This window comes from Mastigoproctus giganteus, chromosome 2 (genome assembly GCF_048544385.1).
Source record: "Mastigoproctus giganteus isolate SK-2022 chromosome 2, ASM4854438v1, whole genome shotgun sequence".
Classification (NCBI taxonomy): Eukaryota; Metazoa; Arthropoda; class Arachnida; order Uropygi; family Thelyphonidae; genus Mastigoproctus; species Mastigoproctus giganteus.
The window spans coordinates 102,728,720-102,748,869 of NC_143576.1; the positions used below are offsets into that span (position 1 = coordinate 102,728,720).

At 37.9% G+C, this 20,150-nt stretch overlaps 1 protein-coding gene across 2 annotated transcripts in view; it reads right to left on the minus strand.

Moving 5' to 3' along the window:
• The window catches only part of LOC150089470 (cilia- and flagella-associated protein 100-like), a 310,734-nt gene that overhangs the window by 150,411 nt on the left and 140,173 nt on the right, over positions 1-20,150 (minus strand). The gene's annotated exons all lie outside the window — the stretch shown is intronic.

Consider the following 20,150-nt stretch of genomic DNA (forward strand, 5'->3'; position numbering starts at 1 on the left):
TATTAATGACATCGGTAAAATCCAAATTTGCAACCACATCATTTTCAATTGATAGTATTGCTAATGAATTTAATCTTGCCTGCGACATTGATGATCACAAATATGTTTTAATTAGCTTTAATTTGCTGAAACTCCTTTCCCCACTTGCTACAGTTAGTGGAATTGTCAGCATAACTCTCAATGCTACACATAAATTTGGCAACGTATCTTGTAATTTATTGTTATTTATAAATTTCAAAATACTTAAGTCTATCAGGTGTCAATATCGATTCTTAGCAGTGAAAGAATGACATTTTCACTGTAGATTCCTAAACACAAACCAAAAAAGAGCACTTCCTTCTTGCTGACAACCAACACACTTATAATTAGAAGCTTCTTGAATGAATGCACAGAAAGAAGTGATCGCTATTTCAGCAAAAATGTAAACGAAAATGCAGGAAGGGACCAAATGGGAGCAATAAACTCTAGTCTGCAGTAAGGATACTTGAAAAATAAAATCTTCGTGGCTACAAATAGGTTGAGATACAAATGGAAGGGTGGACATATGTTTTTCTCAAGACATATATTAACGAGGCTCTACCCTGATATCTCTTTCAGGTAGAGCCTGGAAGAAGGCACTAAAAGCGCCTTTTCAAGGGAGCTGCCATTGTTTCACAAACTCAGTCCATCTTTGAGGGGGTGTGAGAGAAAATATTCGGTTAGTCTGGTGTTCCCGGGTTCTCTATCCATTTTTGCTAAAATCTTTGAAAAATGGAGGGCCTTTGCATCAGACGCATGCCAAGTGGCTGATGCATTTTCGACTGTTTACTGCGCTATAGAGAAAGAAAGGGCCTCCACATCTCTCCCTAAGTCTTTCATTTCCCCCCTTCCACAAAGGATATGTGCCCTCTCAAACCTTCAACACTCCCAATTTCCTGCCCCTCAAAGCATCAGTGCCCTGGGCGACTTCCCAGCTTGCCCGTAGCTCAGGCCACCCATGGGAATGGCAGTGGTTAGCCCCGAACTATAAATGCTTTTCCGCGACCAGCTGGTTTATGCCGGCTCTGAGCACTTCAAGATCACCTCCCATGATGCTTTGTGCTATCTCCTCTCCTGACTCCGTTTTTCTTTGTTATGAAATGGAAATGACATCATTTCTGCATCGCAAAATTGTGTCAAATTGATTTTACTACCTCTGAAATTTAGTAGGTGCCGACAAATTTATAAATTCCTAATTTATATTAGGAATTAGCCATTCCGGTATTCCTCTTTTCGATATATTTCCGTTATATATTACCATTTTTTATCGGCTCTTCTTTGCTGTATTATCTTACTATACCAGGATCCCTTTCTTATAGGGTCGGGAAGTTACGTTCCTGGTACCATCCTATGTACAATCGCATAAACACTTTTCCTTCACTTTTTACTTTTAACTATCTTATTCTTATTTTTCATACCTCATGAACTATTAGAGCAATTCGAGGGGGATTGAGGTACTATTACTTTAACTAGCCTTCTCTCCGTTCTCTTTTTGTTAGCTAATTTAGCTTATTATGTTTAGCAGATTATTTGGTTCTCAGCATTGCTTATTTACTATTTTGTTACAGCTATCGGTAATGCTAAATGTCATCCAGCCTGTCTTCTGCAAAATTACTATTAATAAGCTACTTAATTTCTATTTTATTTCAATACCTAACTTATGTGTCCATTTCAACATCTTTCGGTCCTAGTTATACAGGCAGATGACAACAGAAACTGATGGCTCTGCCAGCCGTGGGTTAGGTATTTTGTAGGTGTTTAGCTCTCGACAAAGTCCCTTGCAAAGTATCTTTTCCCATGGTGGGCTAATTATGTATATTTTTTATTGAATTTAATATTTATGTTTAACCATTGTTGCCTAGGGTCTGGTTTGTTCTTGGATTGCTTCAGGTATTTTGAACTACAGGACGTCTTCTGCATTTCTACATTTTTACAATTTAACATTATTTCATTCCTGCATATATATTTGTATAATGTTTGAAATAGTTGAAAACTGAATCTTTCATAATAAAAATAATAAAATAAAAAGGTAAAGCAAACATCAGAGGCAACAAAAAGCATATTCCTCTACATGATGCTTGGAATATAAAAATAAATTAGAATAAGAATTAAAAATAATGACAGCAGCATGGCAAGAGAGAAGAGTGAAAATAGTCAAAATTAAACATAACGATCATACCAACAGGGAGGGAAGAGAGGGGTAAAAATATTGCAGCAGAAACTCTCTAAGCTAATTTAGAACATCTAAATGTAAAGATAATAAAATAATAATCCATTAAATTTCGAAAGCCAATTAAATAGAAATTTAACGGTGCCCCCTCTGATGGGCACCATGACCAAATTTATGTGAAATATCACCAACAGAGATGTAAACCACTACAATAAAATAAAACAAAAATAAACCAAACATAGACTGACCATTATGCCCCATCTCAATAAAGGACCACAAGGCCAAGATTCAGTTTTCAACTATTTCAAACATTATTCAAATATATGTATAATTATATCACATGACAGTAGTGGGTGGATTTGCTAATGCTGCGCCTGTGCTGCCATCCATAGTTCATTATTCCTCTATATAATCTGGTTAAGATTACTTTTGTCAGTGGTGTGGCTTTGCATTGGAGTGCTTGTATCTGTTCTATTTTTAATTTTCGCTGCATTAGGACCACCGCTATTCAGGTCCTCTGCATTGGTGGTTCAATCTGGGGATCGGGTGGCAGACTGCTCTTTCGATCGACTCGCCTCTGTGGCGATTTGTCTGGCAATCGAAATGCAGCAATTCTCTGACCATTATTGGCCTTGTGGTCCTCTGTTGAGATGGGGCATAATGGTCAGTCTATTTTTGGTTTATTTTTGTTTTATTTTATTGTAGTGGTTTACATCTCTGTTGGTGATATTTTACATAAATTTGGACCTGGTGCCCACCAGAGGGGGCATCGTTAAATTTCTATTTAATTGGCTTTTGAAATTTAATGGATTATTATCTTAGAGAGTTTCTGCTGCAATATTTTTACTCTTGTTACCTCTCTCTTTCCTCCCTGTTGGTTTGATCGTTATGTTTAATTTTGACTATTTTCTCTCTTCTGTCTTGCCATGCTGCTGGCATTATTCTTATTTTTAATTCTTATTCTAATTTATTTTTATATATATATATTTGAATAATGGCTTTAAAGTTAGAATGAAATAAGATGAAATAAAAAAATAAATAGATATAAAGCTATCATTAGAGGCAGCAAAATGCACATCCTCCACATGATGCCCAGTACATAACAGATAATTCATATAAAAACAAAAATAAAAATCAAATTAATACATATGCCAGCAGCATGGCAAATCTGTAGAGCGAAAATTAAATCACCAGGGAGGGGAAAAGTAAAGGTAACAAGACTGAAACTGTAGCCAACTCCAAATAATTTAGAAATTCAGTTAAATCCAATTAATAGTAAATCCATATTAAAATTTAGAATATAAAGCCAATTATATCGAAATTTAGCGGCATTTAAACGAACTACTAAAATAAAACAAAGTAACAAAATAATAGATTGACCATTATGCCCCATATCAGGTGGTAGTAGTGGGTTTGACGTGCTAAAGCTGCACCTGTTACCGCCATCTATATTTCCTTTTCCTGTCTATATAAGCTGGTTAAGCTTACATTATGTCGGTGGTGTGGCTCTGCTCTGGAGTGCTGCCTGTTCTATAGTTTATTTCTCGCTGCATAAGCAAATACTCTGCATTTGTGGTTCGATCGGAGGATGGAGGAGTGGTTTGGTCCTTCATTTGGTTCACCTTTGTGATGATTTGTCTAGCAATTTAAATGCAGCGATTCCATGACCATTATTGGCCTCGTGGTCCTCCGTCGATATGGGTCATGATGGTCAGTCTATTATTTTGTTACTTTGTTTTATTTTAGTAGTTCGTTTAGTCCCCTTTTTGGTGATATTTCACGTCTCTCGGAACAGGTACCTTACAAGGGAGGTGCCACTAATTTCTATATAATTGGCTTTATATTCTAAATTTTAATATGGATTTAACCGAATTTCTAAATTATTTGGAGGCTTTCGGCTACAGTTTGTCTTGTTACCTTTACTTTCCCCCTCCCTAGTGATTTAATTTTTATGTTAATTTTTGCTCTACAGTTTTACCATGTTGCTGGCATATGTATTAATTTGATTTTGATTTTTGTTTTTATATGAATTATCTGTTATATATACATATATATACACACACACAATTTTTTTTTCACTGAAATACATTAATTTAAACATCTTTTTTGTAAATGTTGGCCTAATTTGTTGGAAATACATACATATATATAGGAATTATGTCAAATGACATTTAGTTTAAAATATTAAATGGCGTAAGTATTGTAAATATTGGCTCCAGCGTTAATGCTATTGTCTGTGGACAATTAGACATTATGCGTGCATGGATTGTATATGTACTTAACTTATTTATACATTATTATTTTTAATTTATGGTACTACTAGGGAGCATCAGGTTTGTAGTGACCCTAACCAACTTACTAGTTATATTTAAATCTAGCCCTGGTATGGATAGCCTTATATATAAAAATATAAGATACATATAAAAAACATTACCACAAAGCTTATCTTAACTAGATTCAGAGACATCATGACACACCAATATAACTTTTTGTTTTTAAAAGGATTAACACCTGATTGTAAGGAAATCAGGCAACAACTCAGCGTTGTTATGGGCCTATATGAGAGTTTGAAGGACGGGGGGGATGCCCTCGAAGGATCTAAATTGAGGGCCCATCAAACTCTCAGCTGCCCAACTCAACGCCAGAGCTTGCACTTGGTCATCACGCAACACAGCGGCAACCCCCAAAGCAGAATGCGCTGGTCCCACAGGAACTAGTAGTTGTTGGTGACTCTATTGTCAGGGAAACAGGAAACATGCTTTGTAAAAAGGATAGGTGGAACAGGACCAGGGTATGTCTGCCAGGGGCAAAGGTAGATGACGTTGTAGAGCGGATATCATCTTTTAAGGGCACAAAAGGTGATATAGTTGTACACATTGGCACTAATGATATTAAGAGTACGAGACCGGCAGAATTACTTAACAAATACAGGTCAATGTTGAACAAAAGCCGAGAATTAGGGTTGAATTTGAAAGTGTCTGCAATTCTGCCCAGACACGATAGGAGGGAGTATATGATGAGAGCCTTGTCGATCAATTCGGCCTTAGAAAGATTGTGCAAGGCTCAAGGGATAGAATTTTTTTCAGCCTAGTCTGTACTTGTTAAGAGGAGAAACTGCTTCTACAGGGTTGGGATACACTTAAATGGAAAGGGTGCAAGAATATTTGCTGATGCTATCGAGGCAGTGTTAGGTGGGTCGGAAAACTGATAGCTTGAGGGGGATACAAGGACTAATAGTATAACAGTAGCCGGAGGTGATTCCTGCACAACTTCTATTAGAATAAGTAGCGACCTGGAGTGAGGGGTGTTGGGGGTTTCAGGTACGGATGGCAGTCATCGTGAAATAGCATTAGCATTAGTAGAGGCATTTGATGCAAGAAAGCAAGCTTATGCAGCATCAGCCAAAAAAAGAAAAAAAAAAAAAAAACCCACTTCCACTTCACACCTCTGTTCGTTCAAAATACCTGTCCAGCTGAGCCTTAAACTTATTTAGGCTATCAACCTCCACTACAAGGGATGGAAGTCTGTTCCATCAACCAACCACCCGCTGGCTAAAGGCAAATTTCCGGACGTCTATCCTACATCTGTCCTTCCTCAATTTGAATTTATGCCCTCTCAGGTGATTATTCTGAGCTAGAGGAAGAATCCCATCAGCATTGAGCATGCTCAAACCATTCAAGGCTTTATGCACCTCTATCAGATCACCTCGCTGGTGCCTAGTCTCCAGACACTGTAATTTGCAAAACTTAAGCCTTTCTTCGTAAGAGCACCCCTTTGTTCCATTCACTAATCTTGTTGCCCTTCTCTGTACTCGTTCCAGCAGCTCTACATCCTTCTTGAAATGAGGCCTCCAGACCTGTATACAGTACTCTAGGTGTGGCCTGACCATTGCCTTATACAAGGGAATAATCACCTCCTTATCCCTGCTGGAAAAATTCCTGTATATCATTGACAATACTCCATGAGCTACTCTTGCAGCCCGTCTGCACTGCTCAGAGAACTTCATATCTGCCTGCACAATCACCCCCAAGTCCCTTTCATTCTCTACCACTGTCAGTGTAGTACCACAGAGTTGATACGTTGCTCTGGGGTTGCTGTTTCCCATGTGTAGTACTTTACATTTGTCAATGTTAAACTTCATTTGCCACCTCTCAGCCCATCTGCTCAACCTTTCCAGATCCTGTTGCAGCAGCATAGTGTCAGTAGTGTCCTTGACAACCCTGCCAACCTTTGTATCGTCTGCAAACTTGGACATTAAGCTTGATATACCATCATCAATATCATTTATAAATACAGAAAACAATAATGGACCCAACACTGAGCCCTGAGGGACTCCACTAATAACATTAGTCCACGATGAGCAGTGTCCATTGATTACCACTCTCTGTCTTCTCCCCCTCAACCACCCCTTTATCCATAGCAGCAATTTGCCTCCAATGCCACACTGCTCCAATTTGTGTAGCAGTCTTCCATGTGCAACAGTATCAAAAGCCTTTCTAAGATCCAAGTATATAATATCAAAGCTATTCCCTGCATCCAGTTCTTTTGTGACTGCATCATAATATCCAATCAAATTGGTCAGGCAAGACTTCCCCTTAACAAAACCATGCTGTGTCCGAGCTATAACTGAAGTCTTGTCTAAATGATCCTGCAGTGCTTCTTTAACCAGTGCCTCCATTAACTTTCCTGGAACAGAAGTTAAGCTCACAGGTCTATAATTACTTGTGTCAGCCTTTGATCCTCCTTTGTGAATTGGGGTCACATTTGCACATTTCCAGTCTATGGATACCTCCCCTGAGTCCAAGGAAGCTCTCATAATTATGGCTAAGGGTTTGCTTACTTCCTTTGTTGCCTCCTTTAATATAACTGGATAGATTCCATCCACCCCGGGTGCCTCTTTCTTGTGTTTATCTTCAACAGTTTCTCCTCCACTTTACTCCCAGTTATTTCAAGATTCTGTAGCTTACTGCTAGAGTTGAATACACCTCTGGCATTCCCCTCGCTGAATAACTCCTCATGTGTGAATGTCGATGCAAAATATTCATTTAGTTTGTTAGCTACCTGAGCAGGGTCATCAACAGTTGATCCATCAATATCAAGTGGACCAATCTGATTCATCCCCTTCCTTCTAGAGTTTACATAAGTAAAGAACTCTTTGCTGTTTTTCTTTGCATCCCTTGCCAAGGATTTCTCGTAATCTGCCTTCACCTGCCTAACCTCCTTTGTAACTTGGTTGCATATCAACTTGTATCTATCATAGGCGTCTGTGTCATGTGTTAATTTGTAAGTATCCCATGCATTTTTCTTCTCTGCCATATGCCTCATTAGTTCATCTGACATCCATTTTGGCCTAAACCTTGAACAATATTTCTTAGTTGGTATGTAAAGCCTAGTAGCTTCCAAGATTAATTCTTTGAATGCTTCCCATTTTGAATTTGCTGTTGGTAACATCATCAGTTTGTCCCACTGTATAGAATTTAAATACTGTCTCAGTCCATCGTAGTCGCCTTTACGGAAGCAATAACCCTTCCTTTTACCCCTAATGGTAGTTACCTCTTTGAGTAAATCCCACTTCAGCACACTGTGATCACTGCCACTTAGTGGTTCATTTATCTGCAGATTCTTAATGCATGAAGAATCACTGCTGATAATAAAATCAAGAGTATTACTGCCTCTAGTTGCCTCCCGAACATGCTGATGTAGAAAACAATCATCCAATAAATCCACAAAAGCCCTGCTAGTGTGTGAGTGACCAGCCCCCAAATTCCAGTCAATATCTGGGAAATTAAAATCTCCCATTATAAGACTCTCTGATTTACTGGCCCACTCTATTTCCCTGTACAGTTCCTTATTATACTCATCAGAGTCATTAGGCCTATAGCACACTCCTACTCTCAATTTTGATCTCCCAATGCTTATGTCACACCAAACTGACTCAACACTGCACTGTCCAGCGATGTCGACTGGCTTCACTTCCTTGGTTTTTATGTGTTTCTTAACTAATAGCATAACCCCTCCCCCCTTCCTATCCTGTCTATACTTTCTGTAGACGTTGTACTCCCCAAATTCCAGTTCTGCATCCCTTATATCTGTGTGACACCACCTCTCTGATATCCCAACAATATCTGCCTTTGATGTTTTGAGCAATACCTCAAATTCATCAAATTTATTTACTAAACTCCTAGCATTGGTGTACACGCAAGTATACCTGCACCTGTTTCTATTCTTAGCTACCCTAACACAACCCATGTGTTTACTTGTACCGCAATGGCTCCTAGCAGTCTCTGAAATATCATGCATCTTGTTTTTCAGGCTTCTGCTCATTCTAATAGAAGCAGTGCAAGAATCTCTTTCACCTCTGCCAGTGGCTACTGTCAATCTATTGGTCTTTGTCTCCCCCCAAGCTAGCAGTTTTCCGACCCACCTAACCTAACACTGCCTCGATAGCATCAGCAAATATTCTTGCACCCTTTCTATTTAAGTGTATCCCATCACGTACAGAAAGGATATACAGGATAGAAAGGGAGGAGGTGTTATGCTGTTAATTAAGAAAAACATAAAAATCGAAAGATGTGAACCCAGTTGATATAGATGAACAGTGCACTGTTGAGTTAGTTTGGTGTGACATAAGCACTGCGAAAGAAAAAATAAGAGTAGGAGTGTGTTATAGGGCTAATGACTCGAATGAGTACAATGAACAATTGTACAGAGAAATAGAGGGGGCTAGTAAATCAGAATGTCTTATAATGGGGGATTTTAACTTCCCAGATATTGACTGGAACTTGTGGGTTGGTCACTCACACACTAGTCAGACTTTTGTGGATTTATTGGATGATTGTTTTCTGCAGCAGCATGTTCGAGAGGCAACCAGAGAGAGTAATACTCTTGATCTGGTTATCAGCAGTGATCATTCGTGTATTAAGAATTTGCAGATAAAGGAACCACTAGGTGGCAGTGATCACAATGTACTGATGTGGTCATTGATGATTTACTTAAAGATATAATTACCATCAGGGGTAAAGGAAAGGGTTTTTGCTTCCATAAAGGTGAGTACAGTGGTCTCAGACAGTTTTTAAATTCTGTACAGTGGGATCAACTGATGATGTTACCCACAGTAAATTCTAAGTGGAAAGCATTCAAGGAATTAATCGTGGATGCTACTAAAAGTTTCATACCTATTAAGAAATATTGTTCAAGGTTTAGGCCTAAATGGTTATCTAGTGAACTAATGAGACTCGTAACAGGGAAAAAAATGCATGGGATGCATATAAATTATCAAGTGACTCAGAAGCCTATGGCAGATATAAGCTAGTCTGCAATCAGGTCACAAAGGAGGTTAGGCAGGCAAAGGTAGATTACGAGAAATCCTTGGCAAAAGATGCTAAGAAAAACAGCAAGGATTTCTTTACTTATATAAACACTAAAAGGAAGGGGATGAATCTGATTGTTCCAATTGATATCGATGGTTGGACTGTTGATGGTTCTGCTCAGATATCAAACAAACTGAATGAGTATTTTGCATCTACATTCACACATGAGGAATTATTAAGGTTTGAAAATGGCAGAAGGTTATCAAATTGTAGCAGGATAGTTAATGATTTTATAATAACTGAGAGCAAAGTGGAGGAGAAATTGTTGAAGTTAAACATAAGAAAAGCACCTGGAATGTATGGGATCTATCCAGTTATACTAAAGGAGGCGGCAAAGCAACTAAGCAAACCCTTAGCCATAATTATGAGAGCATCCTTGGATTCGGGAGGTCCCCATGGACTGGAGATGTGCAAATGTATCCCCAATTCACAAAGGGGGATCGAAGGGTGACACGAGTAATTACAGACCAGTTAGTTTAACTTCTGTTACGGGTAAAATAATGGAGTCACTGGTTAAAGATGCATTGCAGGATCATCTAGACAAGACTGCAGCAATAATTCAGACACAGCATGGGTTTGTTAAGGGAAAGTCTTGTCTGACAAATTTGATAGGATATTATGATGTGGTTACAAAGGAATTGGATGCAAAAAATAATTTTGATATCATATATTTGGATTTCAGGAAAGCTTTTGACACTGTTGTGCATGGAAGACTATTGTACAAATTGGAGCAGAATGGTATTAAGGGTAAGTTGCTACAAGGGATAAAAGGATGGTTAATGGGAGAAGACAGAGAATGGTAATTAATGGGTGCTGCTCTACGTGGACTAATGTTATTAGTGGAGTCCCACAGGGTTCGGTGTTGGGTCCACTGTTGTTTTCTATATTTATCAATGATATTGATGAAGGCATATCAGGCTTAATGTCGAAATTTGCAGATGATCCAAAGGTCAGCAGGGTTGTTAATGACAGTAATGGCAGTGTGCTACTGCAACAGGATCTAGATAATTTGGGCAGATGGGTTAAGAAGTGGCAACTGAAGTTTAACCTTGACAAATACAAAGTACTGCATATGGGTAGAAGTAACCCCAGAGAAACTTACCAACTGTGTGGTACTACACTTAAGTTGTAGAAAATGAAAAAGACCTGGGAGTAATTGTGCAGTCAGATATGAAATTTTCTGAGCAATGCAGACAAGCTGCAAGGGCAGGTCATGGAGTTTTGTCAATGATATATAGGAATTTTGCTAGCAGGGAAAAGGAGGTGATTGTCCCTCTGTATAAGGCAATGGTCAGGCCACGCCTTGAGTACTAAAATGAGGCCTCCAGACCTATACTGCGTACAGGTCTGGAGGCCTCATTTTAGAAAGGATGTAGATTTACTTGAGCGTGTACAGAGAAGGGCAACAAGATTAGTGAGGGGAATGAAGGGATCTTAAGTTCCCTTCATTCCCCTTCATAAGAAGAGAGGCTTAAGTTCTGCAAATTGCAGTGGCTGGAGACTAGGCACCTGCGCTGTGATCTGATTGAGGTGTATAAGGCCTTGAATGGGTTGAGCACGCTGAATTCTGATGGGATCCTTCCACTTATTCAGATTACGAACCTAAGGGGGCATAAATTCAAATTAACAAAAGACAGATGTAGAATAGATGTGCAGAAATTTGTCTTTAGCCAGCGGGTGGTTAATTGATGAAACAAACTTCCATCTGTCGATGTGGAAGTTGATAGGTTGAATAAATTTAAGGAGGAATTGGACAGGCATTTGGAGTGAATGGTGTGATTTTTTTTTTTTTTTTTTTTTGGCTGATGCTGCATAAGCTCATACACTTGCTTTCTTACATCACATGCCACTGCTACTACTTCGGAATAGTTTTTTATATTTTCCATGTTGCTATAATTTATCTAAAAATATGCCTAGTTGTAATTTTTCCACTGAAAATTTTGTTCAAAAACATTAGTTTGTTGCAGGAAAATTTTGCAGCTAGATTTTCTAATTTTAAAAATAATTCAAATGTGTTTGAACTTTTTCATAATCCGTTTGACGTATCCATCAATGATGTTGATGAGAATTTACAATTAGAATTGGTAAATCTTCAATCTAATGATGCACTGAAGACAATATTTAAAAATGAAAATCTAACTCAATTTTATTCAACATTATCTGAGTCAGATTATCCAAAAATCAAAAATTTTGCAAGAAAGGTTACATCAATTTTCAAAAGTACATGTATATATGCTCATGAGCAGCAAAGCAAAAGGCTCAAGCTAATGGGAGTGCTGTGGCTCAGGGGAGAACTGAGGGGGGCAGTTGTCCTCTGAATCACGGTCTTTTAAAATGTACTGCATGTTTGATGTTTGTGGAGCAATCAGGAACTGGACGATATTACCAAGTGGGAAGAAATCAGGTGACAACTCAGCATTGTTATGGGCCTATATATCAGAGCTTGAAGTGCAGGGTGGATGGCCTTGAAGGATCTAAATTGAGGGCCCCCATCAAGATCTCAGCTGCCCACATCAATGCCACATCAATGACTTGAACTTCATGCAACACAGATGCAACCCCAAAGGCAGAATGCACTGGTCCCACAGGAACTAGTAGTTTTCAGTGACTCTATTGTCAGGGAAACTGGGAACATAATGTGCAAAAAGGATAGGTGGAACAGGACCAAGGTATCTCTGCCAGGGGAAAAGGTTGATGATGTTGTAGCGCAGATATCATCTTTTAAGGGCACAGAAGGTGATATTGTTGTACTCGTTGGCATTAATGATATTAAAAGTAGGAAACCGGTGGAATTACTTAGCAAGTACAGGTCACTGTTCAAATAAAGCCATGAATTAGGACTGAATTTGTCTGCAATTCTGCCCAGACACAATAGGAGGGAGTATATGATTACAACCTTGTCGATCAATTCGGCCCTAGAAAGATTGTGCAAGGCTCAAGAGGTAGAATTTTTCTCAGCCTGATCTCTTCTTGTTAACAGAAGAGACTGCTTCTGCAGGGATGGGATACACTTAAATAGAAAGGGTGCAAGAATATTTGAGGATGTTATCGAGGCACTGTTAGGTGGGTCGGAAAACTGCTAGCTTGGGGAGGATACACGGACTAATAGATTAACAGTAGCCGCTGGCACAGGTGAAAGTGGTTCTTGCACTGCTTCTATTGGAATGAGCAGCACCGTGGAAAACAAGCTGCAAGGGATTTCAGAGACTGCTGGAAGTCATTGCGGTACAAGTAAACACATGGGCTGTGTTAGGATAGCTAAGAATAGGAACAGGTGCATGTACACCAATGCTAGGAGTTTGGTATATAAATTTGATGAATTTGAGTGGTTGGATATCAAATACATGGTATCACACAGATATAAGGAATACAGAAATGGAATTTGGGGAGTACAATGTGTACAGGATAGGAAGGGAGGAGGGGTTATGCTATTAGTTAAGAAACACATAAAATCCAAGGAAGTACAGCCAGTGCAGTGTTGAGTCAGTTTGGTGTGACATAAGCACTGGGAAATCAAAACTGAAATTAGGAGTGTGTTATAGGCCTAATTGACTATGATGAGTATAATAAAGAACTGTACAGGGAAATAGAGTGGGCCAGTAAATCAGAGAGTCTTATAATGGGGAATGGAGGATTTTAATTTCCCAGATATTGACTGGAATATGTGGGTTGGTCACTCAGACACTAGCAAAGCTTTTGTGGATTTATTGGATGATTGTTTTCTACAGCAGCATGTTCGGGAGGCAACTAGAGGGAGTAATACCCTTGATTTGATTATCAGTAGTGATTCTTCATGCATTAAGAATCTGCAGATAAATGAACCACTAGGTGGCAGTGATCAAGTGTGCTGAAGTGGGATTTACTCAAAGAGGTAACTACCATCAGGGGTAAAGGGAAGGGTTTTTGCTTTCGTAAAGGTGACTGCAGTGGTCTGAGACAGTATTTAAATTCTATATGGTGGGACCAACTGAAGATGTTATCAACAGCGGGAAGTATTCAAAGAATTAATCTTGGAAGCAACTAGGCTTTTCATACCAACTAAGAAATAATGTTCAAGATTTAGGCCTAAATGGATGTCAGATGAACTAATTAGACATGTGGCAGAGAAAAAAAAATGCATGGGATACATATAAATTAACAGGTGACACAGAAGCCTATGATAGATATAAACTGGTCTGTAACCAAGTCACAAAGGAGGTTAGGCAGGCAAAGGAAGATTACGAGAAATCTCTGAGATGCAAACAAAAACAGCAAAGAGTTCTTTACTTATGTAAACTCTAGCACGAAGGGGATGAATCAGATTGGTCCACTGGATATTGATGGTTCAACTGTTAATGATCCTGCTCAGGTAGCTAACAAACTAAATGAGTATTTTGCATCTGCATTCACACATGAAGAGTTATTCAGGAGGGGAATGCCAGAGGTGAGTTAAACTCTGGCAGTGAGCTAGATGATTTTGTAATAACTGAGAGAACGGTGGAGGAGAAATTGTTGAAGATAAACATAAAAAAGGCACCCAGGATGGATGGAATCTATCCAGTTATATTAAAGGAGGCAGCAAAGGAAGTAAGCAAACTTTATCCATAATAATGAGAGCTTCCTTGGACTCAGGGGAGGTACCCATGGACTGGAGATGTGCAAATGTGACCTCAATTCACAAAGGAGGATCAAATTGCGACACAAGTAATTATAGACTTGTTAGTGTAACTTGTGTAGATTATATTGTTCATATAATCTACAATCTAGTATAATCTACTAGATTGTATCTTATTGTTCATATGATATACAATCTAGTATGAGCTCTTCATTGCCATCATAGATCTTGATCTTGACATATTTCACCTCTGACAGTATCTCTGTTTTCTCATTGCAAAATGGAATGTGCAGCGTTACCATCTTGCACTTGTACTCATTGAGATCCTGAACCAAGTCATAGTTTCAATAGCGTATTATGTGTGGATACGATTGTTTCTTGCAGATCTCATTAGCACTGCATGTGTAATTTGCGACAAAGCATGACAGAGTAACATGATCCAACATGATAGTATGATTGTAACAATACAAATACTTGTGTTGCTGAAATCAGGCTATTGGCCTAACCTCTTCCAAATGTTGATTCGGTACAGTAAGCAGCGGGTGTGTGTATCCTATTTATCACTAACATTGATTCGGTAGAGTAAGTAGCGGGCATGAGCATCAATTACATCATTCATGATTTCGGTTCTAGCTGTTCAAAATTTAGTAGGTGTCGTCAAAGGTGTTTACACATAAAACATCTTTCGTGCGTATAAGGTACACACGTAATTTTTTTCAACCACATTTCACACATCACCATTCTAAACTGAAAAATTAGCAAAGATATATCAGCTAAGTTAGAAGTATTAGTATTAGATGCTGAAGTGTTAGATTGATCCTCCATAGTATAACCATTAATTCTTTTTTCGATCATCCTTGATCCAGGAGTAAATAGAAGATAATTTCTGCATCCATGCAATTTAAAAAAGATGACTACTTGAATCACTTAAATCAGAATTTGAAAGTGTCTGCAATTCTGCACGGAGGGGTGAAATGGGAGCATTTTTTTTTTTTTTTTTGGCTGATGCTGCATAAGCTTGCTTTCTTGCATCATCATATGCCTCTACTAATGCTAATGCTGCATATTGTGCCAGAAGTCTCCAGCATATGTGTATATATATATATATATTTTTTTTTTTATTAATTTATTATAGTCTTTGGTAGCCCCTAGACATTTGTCCAAATCTACCTAATATCACTGACTTTATTATACATAAACAAGCCTGAAAAAAAAAAAAAAAAATAGCGTTAGGCTGTGTAATATGTAAGTGTGAGTTTGTGTTATACACATGGCCACCCAGGGAGCAGCCATCACCTAGGATAACTGCTACTCGATGCTTGTCCCTATGAACGTTGAGCTAGGCTCGGGTCTACTATACTGTCTGCATTGAACGCACAAAATTCCCACACCCTCTGGTAGAAGTGATAGACCTGAAGGTGCCAGCAATCCTGCCCCTAAGTTTCCCAGGCCTGCAAACCAGCTAAAAATAATAATAATAATAAAGAATAAATAAAATAAAATAATAATAATAATAAAGAATAAATAAAATAAAATAATAATAATAATAAAAAAAGACACCATCCTGGTCCACAATCCAACACTTAGTTACCTGCATAGTGTCAGCAAACAAAAAAAAAAAAAAAAAAATTACCACCAATGTGGTTGGGGGGGGGGGGGGAATCCAGGACAAGAATAGGAGGGGGGAACAGAAAAAAATCTATACAGTGAACAGTTATTAGTTTACAAATATCCAAACCGATAACTGTCTTCTTTTCTGAAATACCAAACAAACTTTTGAAAAGCAACAAACTTATTATAATCTGAAAAGTAATTATTTTCATTCAACTCTGTAATTCTCATACAACAAACAATCATATAATACATGGCACAAAGTTTCTTCAACACCACATGCACAGTAAGGGTTTGACTTTAAACCAAAATAATATAATTTACTATTCAAAGAACCATGCCCCGTTAATGAAAAAGAAGTCTCCATACTAGGTAAAACCCACTTATTCAGTTTAAAGCATGCAAATGAAACATTTGGAATAAAAAGTCTTGTGACCGCACCATTAATACTATCTGCCCATCTGGCTTGCCAGATTTCCATTAACTTAGCATATATTCTTTTCTTTTCACTCTTTGGATTAATTTTAAGGTCACAGATAATGTTTAAACATGTGAAATTATTATGATTCCTAATATGGTAACAAAAAGCTCTATATATTATAAAAAGATCTAATGGCATGTAGCCTGCTAATACCTGCAGGGCATTTGTTGGCATAGTTCTGCAAACCCTCTGAATTGCCAACAGAATTGTTCTTTGAATAGAATTTAACTTGGCTTTAAACTTAATCTTATTCACACAAGTTATCAACACTGATGATATATGATACTATTGGCAGAAAAACTGCCGTATAATAAAGATTTAAAACTGATCTACTTAACCCCCATTCTGATCTGGAAATCCATATTACTGCTGCACTAAAACGCTTAATTTTATTCATCAAATAATGCAAGTGTGGAACTAAAGTTAACCTAGCATCTAATAAGTCACCTAAATACTTAGTTTGGGTAACAAATTTAATTTGCTTACAATTTAACAAAATTTTTGGTGGTCAATTGATATCAATAAGCAGATCATCCACAAATGCTATTTTATGGCAAACTGTTTGTCTCAATTTAAGCCATTGGTTCAAAACCAAATTCCAGAATAGGGGACCAAACACAGATCCCTGCAGGCATCTGCTAGACACTAATTTCCTGTAAGTTAAATGCCATGCCCTTACAATTATCTGCCTTGAAGTTAAATAGCTTATTACAACTTAGTCAGTCCTCGTATAACACGATAGTTGTGTTCCTAGAAAACTTCATGCAATGCAAAATCGTGCAATATAAACAGGCCCTATGGGGAAAATAGGGTTAGGTGCCGACCACCCAAGATTGGACACACATATTTGTAACCAAAACATTACCAAACACAATAAATAATCGAAATAAAACACACACAGTTGAAAAATGTAAAATTAATAACTTAATCATTTAAATTTAGATTCTTACCTTAAAAATAAATGAAGACAGCTTGAGGAAAAGGGCTTGAGAAAGGGTTTAAGCTGCAGAATTATGGGGAAAGTGGTGGCAGGTTGTCATCATTACTGGAACTGGGAGATGGAGGAGATGCCGATGAGGGCTTTGGACGAAATGTGGTCACACCAGAACTACAGGGCTGTTGCTCATTTTCTGTCTCTTTCTTGGGTGTTTTCATAAAAAAGACATTAGTTTCTGTTGTTTTGCAATCTTCCTTCTTTCACAAAGCAGCTGCTTATATGGCTCCAAAGCAGATAGAATTGTATGAAGTGCTCTTCTGCTTCTTTCTGCATTATAATTGTTATCTTCTAGCCATTGCATACTTTTCTCAAATGAATTTAAAACTGAAGATAACTCTGAAGTAGAAAGCTGTATTATGGTGGCGTTCAGGCATTCAACTTCGTCATCTTCCACCTGCCCTCCAGCAACAAGTTGTTGTAGTTCTTCAGTTGAAATTTCTTCTTCATGAGACTGAAGCAACTCTTCTAAATCTTCCTCCAATTCTCAAAGCCAACCTGCTTTGCAAGGGCAACACAATGTGTTTTTAATTTAGGAAGCTTATTTACAGGATCAAAGCCTTCACAAATAAAATCTGGTAAAAGAGGCCGCCAAACACCATGTAAGCATTCTTTTGTCACTTCGTTCCAAGCCTCCACAATTATTGTCCCCAGGGGGCTCACATCTGGTGATTATGGGCTTGGCACACCCAGGGTCCTGAGCTGGATATCATCATTCTTCTCTTTCTTGGTGATTCCCTTTTACTTCTGACTCTCTCTCTCTCTCGGGGTAATTCAGAAAAATTTTTTTTTTCCTGGTGCAGCATAAGCCTCAGGCTTCCTTGCACCATATGGTTATTAATAATAATAATAATAATAATAATAATAATAATAATGTAAATTGCATTCTTTATGTTGAATCGCTTCCAGAAGTCTTTAACTGTTGCCAGTTAAAGACTTCTGGCATTTTTGCCCTCTGTTTCTGCTATCTTAAATGCGTGTCTTTTGTAATAGTGCTTAAAAGCAGCAATTACTCCTTGGTCAAGTGGCGCTGGATAAGAGATGTTGTGTTAGGTGGTAAAAACAGGATTTTGATGTTTTGTGACAGTTCAGCAAGGGTTGGAGGGTGACTTGGTGCATTGTCCAAAATAATTAAAATCTTAAAATCCAAATTTTTCTTTTTGCAGTAGCTTCGAAACACATCTAGTAGAAGGTCAGTGAAGATCTTCCCTGTCATCCACCCTCTTCTGCTGTTCCTAAAGTAAACACCCAGGGTAGTCCTTACGATCCCTTTTAATGCTCGTGGATTGGCTACATGATAAACAACAGGCTTCAGTTTCAAGTCGCCACTTGCATTTGCTCCTAACATAACGGTCAATCTATCCTTAGCAGCCTTGAAGCCTGGAGCTCGTGCTTCCTCTCTTGAGATATATGTTCGTGATGGCATTTTTTTCCAATACAGTCCGGTTTCATCAAAATTGAAAATTTGGTCCAGTGTATAGTCCTCTTCCTCAAGTAGTTTTTTCAGTATCAGCAGAAATGCCTTTGCTGCTGCTTCATCTGCACTCGCAGCTTCACCTGATAATTTCACATTATCGAAAGCATGACATTTCCTGAAATTATTGAACCAGCCACTACTGGCAGTAAAGGGAGGCACTTCTTGAGGGTTTCCAGCTTTATTTCTGAGGTCTTCAAATATTGCCAATGTCTTTGCTTTTATTGTAAGCAAACTTGTTCCTAATTTCTTTGTTTGATCTTCTATCCAAACAGATAAAAGATGTTCCATCTCTTCCAATTCTTTATGTCTTGATCTAATTGATTTTGTTACACTTTGTGTTGTTCTGGCTATGAAAGTTGCTTTTATTTTTTCTGCATTCTTTCTAATTGTTCTCAGCGTTCCCTCATTTAGGCCTGTAGCACGCATAATATCGCATGTTCTTTCATTCCATTCAAAGCGTTTCACAATTTTATATTTTTCTTCTATCGATATTGCTTTTCTTTTTCTCTCTGAAGTATTTTCACCAGAATGCTTCCTTTTTGCACTTTTTTCAAGTATTTTACTCATTTTTTTGAGAATAGAGCACAATTATAAAAAGAACAAAAATGAGGAGGCAAGCTTGATATACATAAACACACAGCGAACAAGTGGCAACTGAATAAACGATGCAGCGCCCATGTAGAAACTGAATAAACAATGCAGTAAAGGTGGAAACATACTATTCTCACATATTACATGCTTACGTTTTACTAAAGCACATTTCTGGAGTTCACTACCATAAAACAATAAAAACAATTTGCAGTTTCCGGTTTATTGGGGATTCCTGCTAGTGGAGTTTGTTATAAACGGGTAGTAAAAGTCGATCTAATTTCATTTGTGATACCAATAGCTGGAATTCTGTAGGTTTTTACATTATTATGTGAAACGTGTTTCCCCTTCCACGAAATCATAAAAACAAATAAATTTTCAGAATCTTCTCTTCATTCCTACTGTGTTGTGTTCAGTTGGGGTGATTCTGCCGTGTTCAACTACCATTTCTTGTAAACACAAAGGCAAATCGTGCATAAGCGAATTATGTTCCCTTATTTATAAATCGTGTATGATCGAATTCGTGTAGTGTAAACGCGTGTTATACGAGGACTGACTGTATATTTACTCTGGACAATGCAGCTGTCTTAAGGAGTAAAGAACACTCTCGTGTTCTTTCAAAATCAAAAGTTCCTGCAAAGTCAATGAACAGAGTAAGAACATATTTATTATCTGTATTTTTAACATAAAGCACCAAATCATTAATCATGTGCTCAGTAGATTTGGATTTTCTAAAGCCATACTGAAATGGCATTTCAATATGGTGCAAATTCACGAAGTTACTTAATCGCTGGAAAATCAATGTCTCAAACAACTTGCCTAAGTTAGATAACAGTGATATTGGTTG